Below are 14,667 nucleotides of genomic sequence, written 5' to 3' on the forward strand. Positions count from 1 at the left end.
GGAATCTGATATAGTCCTCATAGGTGAAATCTTTAAATTTATCTTCGGGAATATCCTCAAGTCCTCAAGCCCTCCTGAAATTTCAAAGGAACCCCTAATATTTGGTTCATGGTGGTGGGTATTTAAGATCCGGCCCGGCCGAACTTAGTGCTGTATATACTTGTTATAATATTAAATTGAGCCGACGGGCTTTTTGGGCAGCAAATAAATCAATGACTTCTTCAGTCGGCACATTTATTCGGCGATGAACCGACATTAATGCCAATCCTTTGAGTCTACTCTCGCTAGTCGAATTTCTAAGATACGTCTTTAATCTCTTCATTGTTGAAAATGAACGTTCGGATGAGCACGTAGTAACTGCAGGGATACAAAATGCAGTACTATAGTACTTGTTTCAAACCTTTTTCACCCCGGTCAGTACCGTAGTACCCCCGCGAATGATTTAGTACCTTTTGTGTAGACATTTTTGAGTCGATATCAGATTTATGGTACAATGGCTTTGACAAAATATTTTAATATTTTGAGAAAGTCTTTATCAACCTTATTTGCTAATAGTCTTTTACAAATATGGCAAAACAGACATGTTCATGTGGGAAGAAAATTTCGATTTTGTAAAAGACATAGTCAAAAACAGGATTTTATTGAACTTCAAGAAAGTTTTAGTCGAAAAAAGAATGCGATTCTATATTATCGATTTTTTATTTCGGTAGAAATTGTTGTCAACATTTTATTTCTATATAGAATTTTTTGCAAAATTTTATTTTTATAGAAAATTTCGTCAAAATTTTATTTCAATTGAAAATTTTGTAAAAATTTTATTTCTATATGAAATTTTTGCAAAATTTTATTTCTATAGAAAATTTTGTCAAAATTTTATTTTCATTAAAATTCAGTCTCTTGACAATAATCTTCCAGTGAAATTGTATTTTCCATCCCTGAGTAACTGGCAAAGTGACCAAAATTTTTAAAAAAATATGCACGTTTGGAAAAATCTCTTTATTGCTTCAATCGCTGAATTAGGCAGGTTCTTTTCGCAGGTTTTGCGCCATTTCATTTACACACGTGTGTGTGGCTGTTTCGTTGTTGTTGCTATGGCCAAACAAAGCGAGTCATGTTCACAAAAAGAACAACAAACACACATAAAAAGCAGAAATACATTTTCCAAAAATGAAATTTGTGGTGCGAGAACAAAAATAATTTGTTTTTTTTCGACCGTCGTTTGACGGGCTTTTCAACTAGTATTCTATGATTTGTGCAAGTTTTATAGGTAAGCGTTTTTCAAAATAAAACCTCCAGCTTTTCTTCAACATCTTCGATAAGATTTTTCTATGCAGCTAAAAATATATATTTATTTATATAAAAATATTCATTCATTTCGGGGGGGGGGTTTGATCCCCCTCATCCCCCCCCCCCCTGAATACGGCCTTGCTCGCTTGTATCCTCTCAGATTCTTCTTGTAAGCGTCCCAATCCTCAGGGGCTCTAGTGGACTTTGCCTTGCAGCTTTCAGTGAGATGTTGGAGGTCTTAGTAATCCGCTCCACTGCGTGTTTGATATCTTGCACATTTCTCATATTTGTCTCTGTTATTTCCGGTATCATCATATTGAACGATTCCCTATACCTATTCCAGTCAGCTTTCCTAACATTTGGCGGAAATATGGTCTTGGTGGTATGAACATCAAATTTGAAACTGATGTAGCGATGATCTGAGAAGCTGTGTTCACTTAAAACCTGCCACTCAGATATCATTTCATTCAGTTCTTGCGAGGCCAAGGTGATGTCCAAAACCTATTGCCTGTTTTTAGTGACAAAGGTTGGGGCATTTCCCTTGTTGCAAACTACCAGATTAGTATGCAAAATAAACTCTATTAGCGACTCTCCCCTTGCATTAGTATCACTACTATGATGCGCATTCGCATCGCATCCCATAATGAGTTTCGTCTTTGTTTTCAGTGACTCCTCAACTAAGGTCTTAACGGCACATGGAGGCGTCTCCCTGTCATGTCCCATTGAGATATATAGCTTCTACCACTCTTACAAATTTGAGGGTCATTCCCATTTTGTATAGCTTGTATATCAGTAAGATTCTTGGTATTTTATCAAATGCTGCTTGAAAATCCACAAAAATAAGTATACCTTTTTTTCTTGGGGACGAAAGCGTCCAAATTTGGGGCCAAGGGACGAAAAATACTGGCAACACTGTTGGGCAGAATTGTGACTGACCGTGGAAATAAAAGGCGTGTCGCCTTCTCTTGCCGTAAACACACTGAGTTGTTAAACCACAGAAAGAAATTTAAAATGTGAACATTGTAGCCTTTATGTTCATATGTTAATATTATTTGTCATTATGCTCTTAATATAATTACCGTTTTAGGCACTTCATTGTGGGTGTATTGATACTTTCCAGGGTAAAGTGAAATCATTTTATTTGTCTATACGTCAATCATCTAAGCGACACAATCTTTACATGTACTTGAGCAAGCAATCATAATTGTGAGTACTTAATTACGTATGTGTGAATGATTGAGGTGAAGTATAGGAGGAAAATCGAAGCATTTGATTACCGATTGACAGCGCAATCAGTGCCAACAGCATCTTAGATTGATTCATTCATACACTGACTTGCGTTCTAGAGTCTCAAGAGAAGAGTTACCATGCGCATGTAATGTTTATGTAACATATGTTAGGATTCGTTGCCCGTTTTTTCCCACAATGGAGCTCATTTTTTTATGTATTAAATAAGGCTTGTGATTATGTGCCTCATAATGTTGTCCAAATGGGTATCAGAGCCAAATAATTATGGTCTACAATACATGTTTTGGTGATTTCGTTTCCGAAAAATGTATTACATTCACAAGGAAAACAATTTTCCAGTGTTGCCAAAATCTTGTGCAAGTGAACGAGATTGTGTAACACTGAAATAAAATCCAAACAAAACTGTAATAAAGAAACTGCAAACATTCACTCAAAAAAAAAAAATTGACCTCCTAATTTGGAAGAATGAACGTTTTTAAATACAAGTTTATTTATTTACTAGGGGGACTCGGTCTGAGTGGCAGGCCCCAAAATGTTCTTTTTTAGGTGTCTCAAATCGTTGTTTTTAATTATTTAGAGTATAAAAAAATATTTTATCAAAAATCTCGTCCACAGCAACAGCAAATTTTTTCACATTAAACCGCTGGATTTCCCGAAAAAAGCCAGAAAAAAGCTAAATATTTTTTGTACCAAAAGTCAAATTTTCAATTGCAAAATAGAAACTTTATTTCACTTAAAATGAATATTAAATAAATTATTATAGTTCATGTTAGCCTGATACCGAAACAGGCAACTGACGTCCAAATGCATTATGTCTAATGATACCATATAGCAAAATGCAGAACAAAAAACAGGTACATTTTTTCAATTACACTTCCCTTTTATGTGTTCACATAAAACCACGTGCCTCTTTGAATAAATAAATTAACACAAAACACAATAACTTCGTATTCTCCGTCCATTCGAAGCCACAATCAACACTCGACTGACGCGAAAAATGGAAATCGTGTGTACATGCTCAAAGTTTTTATAAAATTCTTTTCGCTGCAAAAAAGTTAAAAAAAATTGAACGGTCACGAAAAAATGTACATGTAATGGTTCTAGACATATCTATGACCATGTTATGGTTCTAGACATATCTATATGTAACCTATAAAAATACCTTTTACCCTGCAAAATTAAAAAACAAAATGGTCAGGTACATGATTTTTGAACCATTTTAATGCTTATTGACAGCATACATTTTTCTCTGCTCGAAAACTATTTTTACAAAGACAAAATACATGCGATAATTACAAGCTCTAGATAAGCATTAAATGGATGCGGCAACCATGTCCAAACATGTTTTTTTGTGCGTGTACTTACTTAACAATCTTACTGGAAGACGTTCATTTACTGAAAAACACCAGCAACCATTATAGAAATAGAGAAGTTGCAAAAACTTGCAGGATATAATACAATCATCAATTAGAAGTGTAGTAGCAAATATAAATAAGTTTATTGTTTTAATTGGGTTAAAAGTTGTAAATGGGTTAATGGTGATTTGGTAAACGCGGACAAATATTCTTACTCTCTTGCCAGTTTATAATCAATAAGTTTTGCTGTAAAAATACGAAGACACACCTATTGTTGTTTTATTCACGTCAATGCAATACAAATTCAATTCATAATCTGCAGATTTGTTTTCTTATCGCACTCATAACAATCATTTGATCCTATCAATTTGAAAACTTTATTTTCTTAATTTTTCATGCACAAAAAAAGTCATCTCATTGTTTAGCTTGATAAGATAAGATAAGATAAGATAGTAAAGGGTGATTCTTTTGAGGTTAGGATTTTCATGCATTAGTATTTGACAGATCACGTGGGATTTCAGACATGGTGTCAAAGAGAAAGATGCTCAGTATGCTTTGACATTTCATCATGAATAGACTTACTAACGAGCAACGCTTGCAAATCATTGAATTTTATTACCAAAATCAGTGTTCGGTTCGAAATGTGTTTCGCGCTTTACGTCCGATTTATGGTCTACATAATCGACCAAGTGAGCAAACAATTAATGCGATTGTGACCAAGTTTCGCACTCAGTTTACTTTATTGGACATTAAACCAACCACACGAATGCGTACAGTGCGTACAGAAGAGAATATTGCGTCTGTTTCTGAGAGTGTTGCTGAAGACCGTGAAATGTCGATTCGTCGCCGTTCGCAGCAATTGGGTTTGTGTTATTCGACCACATGGAAGATTTTACGCAAAGATCTTGGTGTAAAACCGTATAAAATACAGCTCGTGCAAGAACTGAAGCCGAACGATCTGCTACAACGTCGAATTTTCAGTGAATGGGCCCTAGAAAAGTTGGCAGAAAATCCGCTTTTTTATCGACAAATTTTGTTCAGCGATGAGGCTCATTTCTGGTTGAATGGCTACGTAAATAAGCAAAATTGCCGCATTTGGAGTGAAGAGCAACCAGAAGCCGTTCAAGAACTGCCCATGCATCCCGAAAAATGCACTGTTTGGTGTGGTTTGTACGCTGGTGGAATCATTGGACCGTATTTTTTCAAAGATGCTGTTGGACGCAACGTTACGGTGAATGGCGATCGCTATCGTTCGATGCTAACAAACTTTTTGTTGCCAAAAATGGAAGAACTGAACTTGGTTGACATGTGGTTTCAACAAGATGGCGCTACATGCCACACAGCTCGCGATTCTATGGCCATTTTGAGGGAAAACTTCGGAGAACAATTCATCTCAAGAAATGGACCGGTAAGTTGGCCACCAAGATCATGCGATTTGACGCCTTTAGACTATTTTTTTGTGGGGCTACGTCAAGTCTAAAGTCTACAGAAATAAGCCAGCAACTATTCCAGCTTTGGAAGACAACATTTCCGAAGAAATTCGGGCTATTCCGGCCGAAATGCTCGAAAAAGTTGCCCAAAATTGGACTTTCCGAATGGACCACCTAAGACGCAGCCGCGGTCAACATTTAAATGAAATTATCTTCAAAAAGTAAATGTCATGGACCAATCTAACGTTTCAAATAAAGAACCGATGAGATTTTGCAAATTTTATGCGTTTTTTTTTAAAAAAAAGTTATCAAGCTCTTAACAAATCACCCTTTATAATAGGTACACCATAAACGAGTGAACAAAAACAAAGTGGTTGCGCTATGTGGCACAGTAGCTGCTGGAATTATTGCTAATGAAGAACTGAGCTTTGAAATATGTTTGAAACCTTATTCGGACAGCAAGGGTTAGTTTAAAACCCAGTTTGACCATATTTCAATATAAAACAAGTAAAGTCTAAAGTCGGGCGGGCCGACTATATTATACCCTGCACCACTTTTTAGATCTAAATTTTCAATACCATATCACATCCGTCAAATGTGTTGGGGGTTATATATAAAGGTTTGTCCCAAATACATACATTTAAATATCACTCGATCTGGACAGAATTTGATGGACTTCTACAAAATCTATATACTCAAAATTTAAGTCGGCTAATGCACTAGGGTGGAACACAATGTTAATAAAAAGATATGGGAAACATTTAAATCTGAAGCAATTTTAAGGAAACTTCGCAAAAGTTTATTTATGATTTATCGCTCGATATATATGTATTAGAAGTTTAGGAAAATTAGAGTCATTTTTACAACTTATCGACTACGCAGTGGCGATTTTACAAGGAAAATGTTGGTATTTTGACCATTTTTGTCGAAATCAGAAAAACATATATATGGGAGCTATATCTAAATCTGGACCGATGTCAACCAAATTTGGCATGCATAGCTACAATGCTAATTCTACTCCCTGTGCAAAATTTCAACTAAATCGGAGAAAAAAATTGGCCTCTGAGTGTAAATCGGGCGAAAGCTATATATGGGAGATATATCTAAATCTGAACCCATTTCAACCAAATTTAGCACGCATAGCTACAATGCTAATTCTACTCCCTGTGCAAAATTTTAACTAAATCGGAGCAGAAAATTGTACTCCTAGTGCAAAATTTCAACCAAATCGGGGTAAAACTCTGGCTTCTGGGACCGTATTAGTCCATATCGGGCGAAAGATATATATGGGAGCTATATCTAAATCTGAACCGATTTCAATAAAATTTGGCACACTTGACTATAGTACTAATTGTTCTTCTTGTGCAAAATTTTAAACAATTTAGGGTAAAAATCTGGCTTCTGGGGCCATATAAGTCCATTGGTGTGCCTCTGGCTACCTGCAAGCTCTTACTGCGTGAGAAGGCTGTCATGATGGCAAATGTTCGATGGGAGAATTGTAAGGGTTGTAACGACACCAAGCAAATATGGCCCCACTTAAACTTAAACCGCACACTAGATATGCTAGTGTTCTCGAGACGCCAGATATCACTCCTGATATCTGCTATAACGGGTCGCTGACTGATAGGCGATTTTGCAAAAACTACTGGTGCGAAGTATAATGACTATTGTATGAGCTGTAATGATGCGGAGGAAAAGGAATCAATAAAACACCTCTTGTGTGAGTGTCCTGCATTTTGTGTAAGGCGTAAGCAAATTTTAGGGGCATATAGCTTCAGATTACTGGCGGACCTGGAAAACGTTAACTTAAGCAGTCTGCTAATGTTTTTGGAACAATCTGGTTGGTTCAACAGAAGAAAATAATCGAGAAGGTTCAACGGTTAAAACTAGAAGTGCCCATATGTAATAGGTACTTTTAGTTAATGTGGTATCACAATGGACTGAATAGTCTAAGTGAGCCTGAATCTTAATCGGGCTGCCACTTTAACCTAACCTAACCTACCCTCCACCTTCCCTCCATCACCCGTCATCTTCTAAATTGTAAGTTTGTCCATGCGGGATATATAGTAGACAAAAGAAAGGTCGATTAAATACGTATATATTCAGTTCTTGACCGGTGTACTCGTATATAGGGAAGAAATAATTACGAACCGATATGAACTTTTGTGCTGTAATTATAGAGCCAGAATTGAAATATGGGGGTCGCTTTATATGGGGGCTATATACAATTATGAAGACGAGTCTACCAAAAATGACAGATTTTTTACTGTTTGGTAGATTGGTAGAATTCTTGATGTTTTGGAAGATTTTGCAAAATATTCCTCTCCAACTATGAAATGCTTCATAAATTTTCAATAGAAATAACATTTTGACAAAATTTTCTATAGAAATAAATTTTTCACAATATTTCCTAAAGACATATATGTTGACAAAATTTTCTATAGAAATATAAAATTTTGACAAAATTTTCTATGGCAATAAAATTTCGGTATAGAGTGACAATCGTGATTTTTCTGTGATTGGGGATCGGCTTATTTGAGGCTATATATAATATGGATCGATTCGGACCAATTTTGGCATGGTTGTTAACGGCCCTACACTAGCGAAATGTACCAAATTTCAACCGGTTCGGATGAATTTTGCTCCTTCAAGAGGCTCCGGAGGTCAAATCTGGGGATCGGTTTATATGGGGGCTATATATAATTATGGACCGATATGTACCAATTTTTGCATGGTTGTTAGACACCATATACTAACACCACGTACTAAGTTTCAACCGGATCGGATGAATTTGCTGCTCCAAGAGGCTCCGGAGGTAAAATCTGGGGTTCGGTTTATATAAGGGCTATATATAATTATGGACCAGTTCTGGCATGGTGTTAGAGACCATATACTAACACCACGTACCAAATTTCAACCTGATCAGACGAAATTTGCTTCTCTTAGAGGCTCCGCAAGCCAAATGTAGGGATCGGTTTATATGGGGGCTACATATAATTATGGACCGATGTGGCCCAATTTTGCATGGTTGTTAGAGACCACATACCAACACCATGTACCAAATTTCAGCCGGATCGGATGAAATGTGCTTCGAACGGAATGACAAAGTTAATATACCCCCCATCTTATGGTGGAGGGTATAAAAATGGCTAAAAACGGCAATGAAGAAAGCCAGAAAAAAGCTTAACCTTAAATGCACAAGATCACCGATTCCTCCCAAAAAATGTATAAAATATAAAATGGTAAAAAAGAGAACATCTATATATACCAAATTATATATATATATATATATATATATATATATATATATATATATATATATATATATATATATATATATATATATATATATATATATATATATATATATATATATATATATATATATATATATATATATATATATATATATATATATATATATATATATATATATATAAATTTAAATGCATATATATCTCCTACGAAATTCGAGAAAATAGAAAGAATCTGTCAAATATCAACGAGATTTTTCTTACATTTTTATTCTCAAAAGCATGAATACCTTTAACAAAACATTTCAAAGCGAATCCTGCCAGTTTATGTAAAATGTTTAACAAAAAATATTTTTATGCAAATATACATATATTTAAAAAAGGAGTTATGTATTAATGATTTAGCAGATAATGTCGTTAAGTTAATTTTTACTACAAAAATTTTTGTCCACATTTCGTAGTAAGATTTTTATATTGCACATGTATTTTTATAATAGATTCAACGATGCATTAACTACTGTGTTGGAAATTTAGTTAAGGAAAAAATCCTCCCCATTTCGTAGTTAGTGAACTAAAAAACATTTACTGAATTTATATAAGTTTTCCTTTAGCTAAGTTAATTTTCGTTCTGGTTACGAAAAATTAACTATATTACAGTAAATTTGTTTAACTATGTGGAAGTTAAAATTTACAAGACACTTTAAATTTACAAGACACTTTTTTTCTGTGTACGTGTAACCATTGGAAATATTAAATATACGACATATTAAAAGTACAAGGTACTATACCACAGAAAGGTAGCCACTCAGTAATGTCAATGTCACGGACGTGTAGAGCTGCAAAAATAACGAATAATTATTGCAAATATTCACTTAATTTTTAGTTGTACCTACACGCAAAGAAAAAAACGTTTGGAAAACGTGTACCGAAAACGTTTTTCTTTTGTTAGAGTTTTTTGAATTGCTTCGAAAATTTTAAACTTTTATCACCAAAAAAATTCTTTTGTTACAAAATTTTTATTTTTTCAATAAAAAAAGTTATTTTTGAAACAACAACACAGTCCATTTCGTTTATATCAAACATTGTTCTTTTCTGACTTTAGGTCTTTAATAAGACACATTTTACAGTTCAAAATTTAATATAGTACAATGTAATGTTGAACATTTTTTAGGAATCTTCCGAACATATCTGGAATATATGTAAAAAAAATAAAAACAAAAAAAAAACTTTGGTCGAAGCAGGGATCGAACCCACGACCCTTGGCATGCAAGTCGGACGTAGCAACCACTGCTACACGGTGCCAAACTAAATGTTTGTTTCTGTTAAATAAACTTTGTTTATTCGGTTCGTGGGCGCCGCAAGCTATGCTATATAAATATAACTTATATGGATAATTATCTATTGATGACCATAACTGGTACATAGCTCAGTGGTTAGTGTGTTGGCTTACAAAGTGCATGGTCCGCGGTTCGATTCTCCGTCCAGGCAAAAGGTAAAAAAAAAAATTTAAATTAATAAAATCGTATAATTTCTTCTACTTGTTGGTATTATAGGAAAAGGTGTTAAGAACTAAAATACCTCGTGGATGCGAGAAAGATGTGAGAGAAAATGCAATTAGCAAGAAAATAATGTTTTTTCTTTTTTTTTTGAGTTAGTCTTTATGAAATTGTTTTTACATCCTGGAAAAGAATAAACGTTTATCACAAAAAGTATATACTTTTCTTCCAAATACACTTCCTTACAGCGAAAAGCAAATGAGAAACGAACTTTGTCTAAAATTTCGTTTTGGAGGAAAGAATTATTTTTTTGCGTGTATCCCAAAAGTCGCATTCACAGCATACCATATCAGGTTTTCATCATATTTGAGTAGATATCTCTTGAGATATAGCATCTATATAAAATTGGAGAAAAATTAAAAAACTATCGTGAGAAGTAAAAATGTAAAATTTATACTTACTTGTCTCTTGAGAATGCAACGGCAGAATTAGAAACAAGCTTATAATTCACATCGCACATTATCAATTGAATTAAATTAAACATTGGCTTAAATAAACTTCTATAAAAATTCTCAAAAACGAAACAAAAAAAGTATATACGGCCGTAAGTTCGGCCAGGCCGAATCTTATGTACCCTCCACCATGGATTGCGTAGGAACTTCTACTAAAGGCTGTCATCCACAATCGAATTACTTGGGTTGCGATAACACTTGCCGATGGCAAGGTATCGTAAAACTTTTTAACACTGTCTTCTAAATTGTAAGTTAGCCCACACGGGGTATATATTAAACAAAAAAAGGCCGATTAAATACGTATATAATCTAGTTTGACAAAATTTTCTATAGAAATAAAATTTTGACAAAATTTTCTATAGAAATAAAAATTTGACAAAATTTTCTATAGAAATAAAAACTTGACAAAATTTTCTATAGAAATAAAATGTTGACAAAATTTTCTATGGAAGTAAAATGTTGACAAAATTTTCTATAGCAATACAATTTTGACAAAAATTTCTATAGAAATAAAATGTTGACAAAATTTTGTATAGAAATAAAATTTTGACAAAATTTTGTATAGAAATAAAATGTTGACAAAATTTTCTACAGAAATAAATTTTTCACAAAATTTTCTATAGAAATAAAATTTTGACAAACATTTCTATAGAAATAAACTTTTGACAAAACTTTCTATAGAAATGAAATTTTAACAAACCTTTCTATAGTAATAAAATTTGACAAAATTTTCTATGGAAATAAAGTTTTGGTCGATTACAAAATTTTCTATAGAAATAAAATTTTGACAAAATTTTCTATGGAAATAAAATTTTGACAAACATTTGTATAGAAATAAACTTTTGACAAAACTTTCTATAGAAATGAAATTTTGACAAAACTTTCTATAGTAATAAAATTTGACAAAATTTTCTATGGAAATAAAGTTTTGGTATATTATTTTTGGCGATATGGACCAATTTTTGTGTAATAAGTCATCGGCTATATATAACTAAAGACCGATATGGACCAATTTTTACATGGCTGTTAGAGGCCATATATTGACAAAATGTACCAAATTTCAACCGTATCGGATGACTTTTGCTCCTCCAAGAGGTTCCGGACGTCAAATCTGGGGACGGTTTATATGGGAACTATATATAATTATGGATCGATATGGACCAATTTTTGCATGGTTGTTAGAGACCATATACTAACACCATGTACCAAATTTCAACTGGATCGGATGAATTTTGCTCTTCCAAGAGGCTCCGGAGGTCAAATCTGGGGATCGGTTTATATGGGGGCTATATATAATTATGGACCGATATGGACCAATTTTTGCATGGTTATTAGAGGCCGTAAACTAACATCAGGTACCAAATTTCAACCGGATCGGATGAATTTTGCCCCTCCAAGAGGCTCCGGAGGTCAAATCTGGGGATCGGTTTATATGGGGGCTATATATAATTATGGACCGATATGGACCAATTTTTGCATGGTTGTTGGAGGCCGTATACTAACATCAGGTACCTAATTTCAACCGTATCGGATGAATTTTGCCCCTCCAAAAGTCTCCGGAGGTCAAATCTGGGGATCGGTTTATATGGGGGCTATATATAATTATGGACCGATATGGACCAATTTTTGCATGGTTGTTAGAGACCATATACTAACATCAGGTACCAAATTTCAATCGGATCGGATGAATTTTGCTGCTCCGGGAGGCTCCCCAAGCCAAATTTGTGGATCGGTTTATATGGGGGCTATATACAATTATGGACCGATATGGACCAATTTTTGCATGGTTATTAGAGACCGTATACTAAAACCACGTACCAAATTTCAACCGGAACGGATGAATTTTGCTGCTCCGGGAGGCTCCCCAAGCCAAATTTGTGGATCGGTTTATATGGGGGCTATACGTAAACGTGGTCCGATATGGCCCATTTTCAATACCATCCGACCTACATCAATAACAACTACTTGTGCCAAGTTTCAAGTCGATAGCTTGTTTCGTTCGGAAGTTAGCGTGATTTCCACAGACGGACGGACAGCCGGACAGACGGACATACGGACAGACGGACAGACGGACGGACGGACGGACAGAATTTCACCACGACCCAGAATATATATACTTTATGGGGTCTTAGAGCAATATTTCGATGTGTTACAAACGGAATGACAAAGTTAATATACCCCCACACACAGAAAACAAATTTGTTGTGCCAACCAATTTTTTTGCCAACCGATTTATTTGGTCCCATCTACCATCAGAATATAACCGACAATATTTGTTAGAGCAACCAATTCTTGTCTGGCACAACAATACATAAATTGTTTGCATAACTAAAATTTAAACACATTAACACTCTAATTGGTAATCCCAACCAATAACATTTCATTCGTTTGTTGAAACAACTAATTATTTTTTCGGACAACCTTATGAAATTAAGAAACCATCCTTGAATTAAGTTTAATTTATATTTAATTTTATTACATATTAATATTTTTTTGTATTGATTATTAGCTAATAAAAAATCGTCATCTGTAGAACATTTTTGAACTGGAAAAGAAACTTCACAAAATAGCTAGTTGCGATGTTTGCAAACCAATCTGCATAATTTTCAGGCCCAAGGAGGTCCTCGGCCTATAAGAATTCTTCTAAACTTGTTATCTCCGATTTCATAAATCTTATTGGTGGACAATTCTCAAAATATTTTGCTTTTAAAGCCTGAAAGAAAAAAATACCTAACGAAATTTTTGAGTTAATATCCAATTTGGCATGATCGTGGTCTGATGGCAACATTTGTCTAAAAGTACACGCCTTGCATGATTACATATACCATTCGGTTTGAGTCGCAGAAGTAAAGCCAATGTATCAGAAACACCTACAGAGCTTAGAACTGAATGGAAATGTTTCAGTTGCGATACTTATAATTACCGGATCGATTTTCAGCGTGACTCTGAACTCAGGCATGGATCATAAAATGTTGTCGTTACATCGGAAGTCGTCACATTTGTTGAGATATCCCTAGAGGGAAGAAGGTAAAGAGTGAGGAGTATTAATTTAATTTGATGTTTAAGTTACTTACCACTTAAGAATACAGCTACCCAATTTAAAAATATACAAAAAATCTCTCAGACTTGACCACTCTGAAAACCGGCACCTACCAAACGTGGACGGTTTTCTAACTGGACACCTGCCAAATGTGGACAAAAGTTAGACGACCGTTTGTGTCTTCCATTCACTGTATATGTATAACTCACAGCAATCCTTTATGGACAGAATGTTCTCTAAATTGGACTAAACGTCATCAAAATATTGAATTAAAATTTAAATAATTTAAAGTTGATAATTAATTAGGCAAAACACAATATATTTGTTGTTATATATGTATATGTAGTCCATAGCAACCAATTCCCTTTATAACTATCAAATCTGTTAACCCAACCAACTTAGTTGTTAAACAGACCTTCAGTTGGGCATGGAAGCATATTGGCAAAAGAAGTCAGTTAGCACAACGGTGTGCAATAAATTGAAATGGTTGCTTACTTCAATATATAAATAACGACCAATACTTGGTCGTGTGTACCAACTTTCGGTCACACCGCTATTATATTGGTTATATAAACTATCTAACAAAAGAAATAACTAACAATTATTCCACACAATTAAAAATTGTGAGTCTCCACTATCAAATTGTTGTCGTAATCGAATTCCAACCAATCATTTCTCTGGGTGCATCCTATGGTGGGGGGTATAAAAAATGTTTGTTGTCTTAATACTAGTAGTCCATAGCAACCATTTCACTTTATAATTATCAAATCGGTAAACACAACCAATTATTTGCTAGACTGACTTTCAATCAGGTTTGGTGATAGATTGGAAAAATAAATCAGTTACCACAACAGAGAGGAATAAATAGGAATGGTTGCTTACTTCAATTTATAAATAACGACCAATATTTGATCGTGTGTACCAACTTTTGGTCACACTGCTATTTTATTGGTTATATAAAGCATCAAATAATAGAAATGACTAACAATTATTCCACACAATTAAAAATTGTGGGTCTCCTCTATCAAAATGTTATCGTACTCGA

At 34.2% G+C, this 14,667-nt stretch overlaps 1 long non-coding RNA gene across 1 annotated transcript; it reads right to left on the minus strand.

The window, feature by feature from the left end:
* Positions 1 to 13,031: 13,031 nt before the first annotated feature.
* On the minus strand, positions 13,032 to 13,868 carry LOC142236587 (uncharacterized). The gene is made up of 2 exons (XR_012722103.1): positions 13,657 to 13,868; positions 13,032 to 13,595 (listed from the first exon to the last, which is right to left on the minus strand). It is a non-coding gene; the product is annotated as an uncharacterized LOC142236587 (long non-coding RNA).
* Between the last annotated feature and the right edge of the window lie 799 nt (positions 13,869 to 14,667).

Source organism: Haematobia irritans, chromosome 4, assembly GCF_050003625.1.
Source record: "Haematobia irritans isolate KBUSLIRL chromosome 4, ASM5000362v1, whole genome shotgun sequence".
Classification (NCBI taxonomy): Eukaryota; Metazoa; Arthropoda; class Insecta; order Diptera; family Muscidae; genus Haematobia; species Haematobia irritans.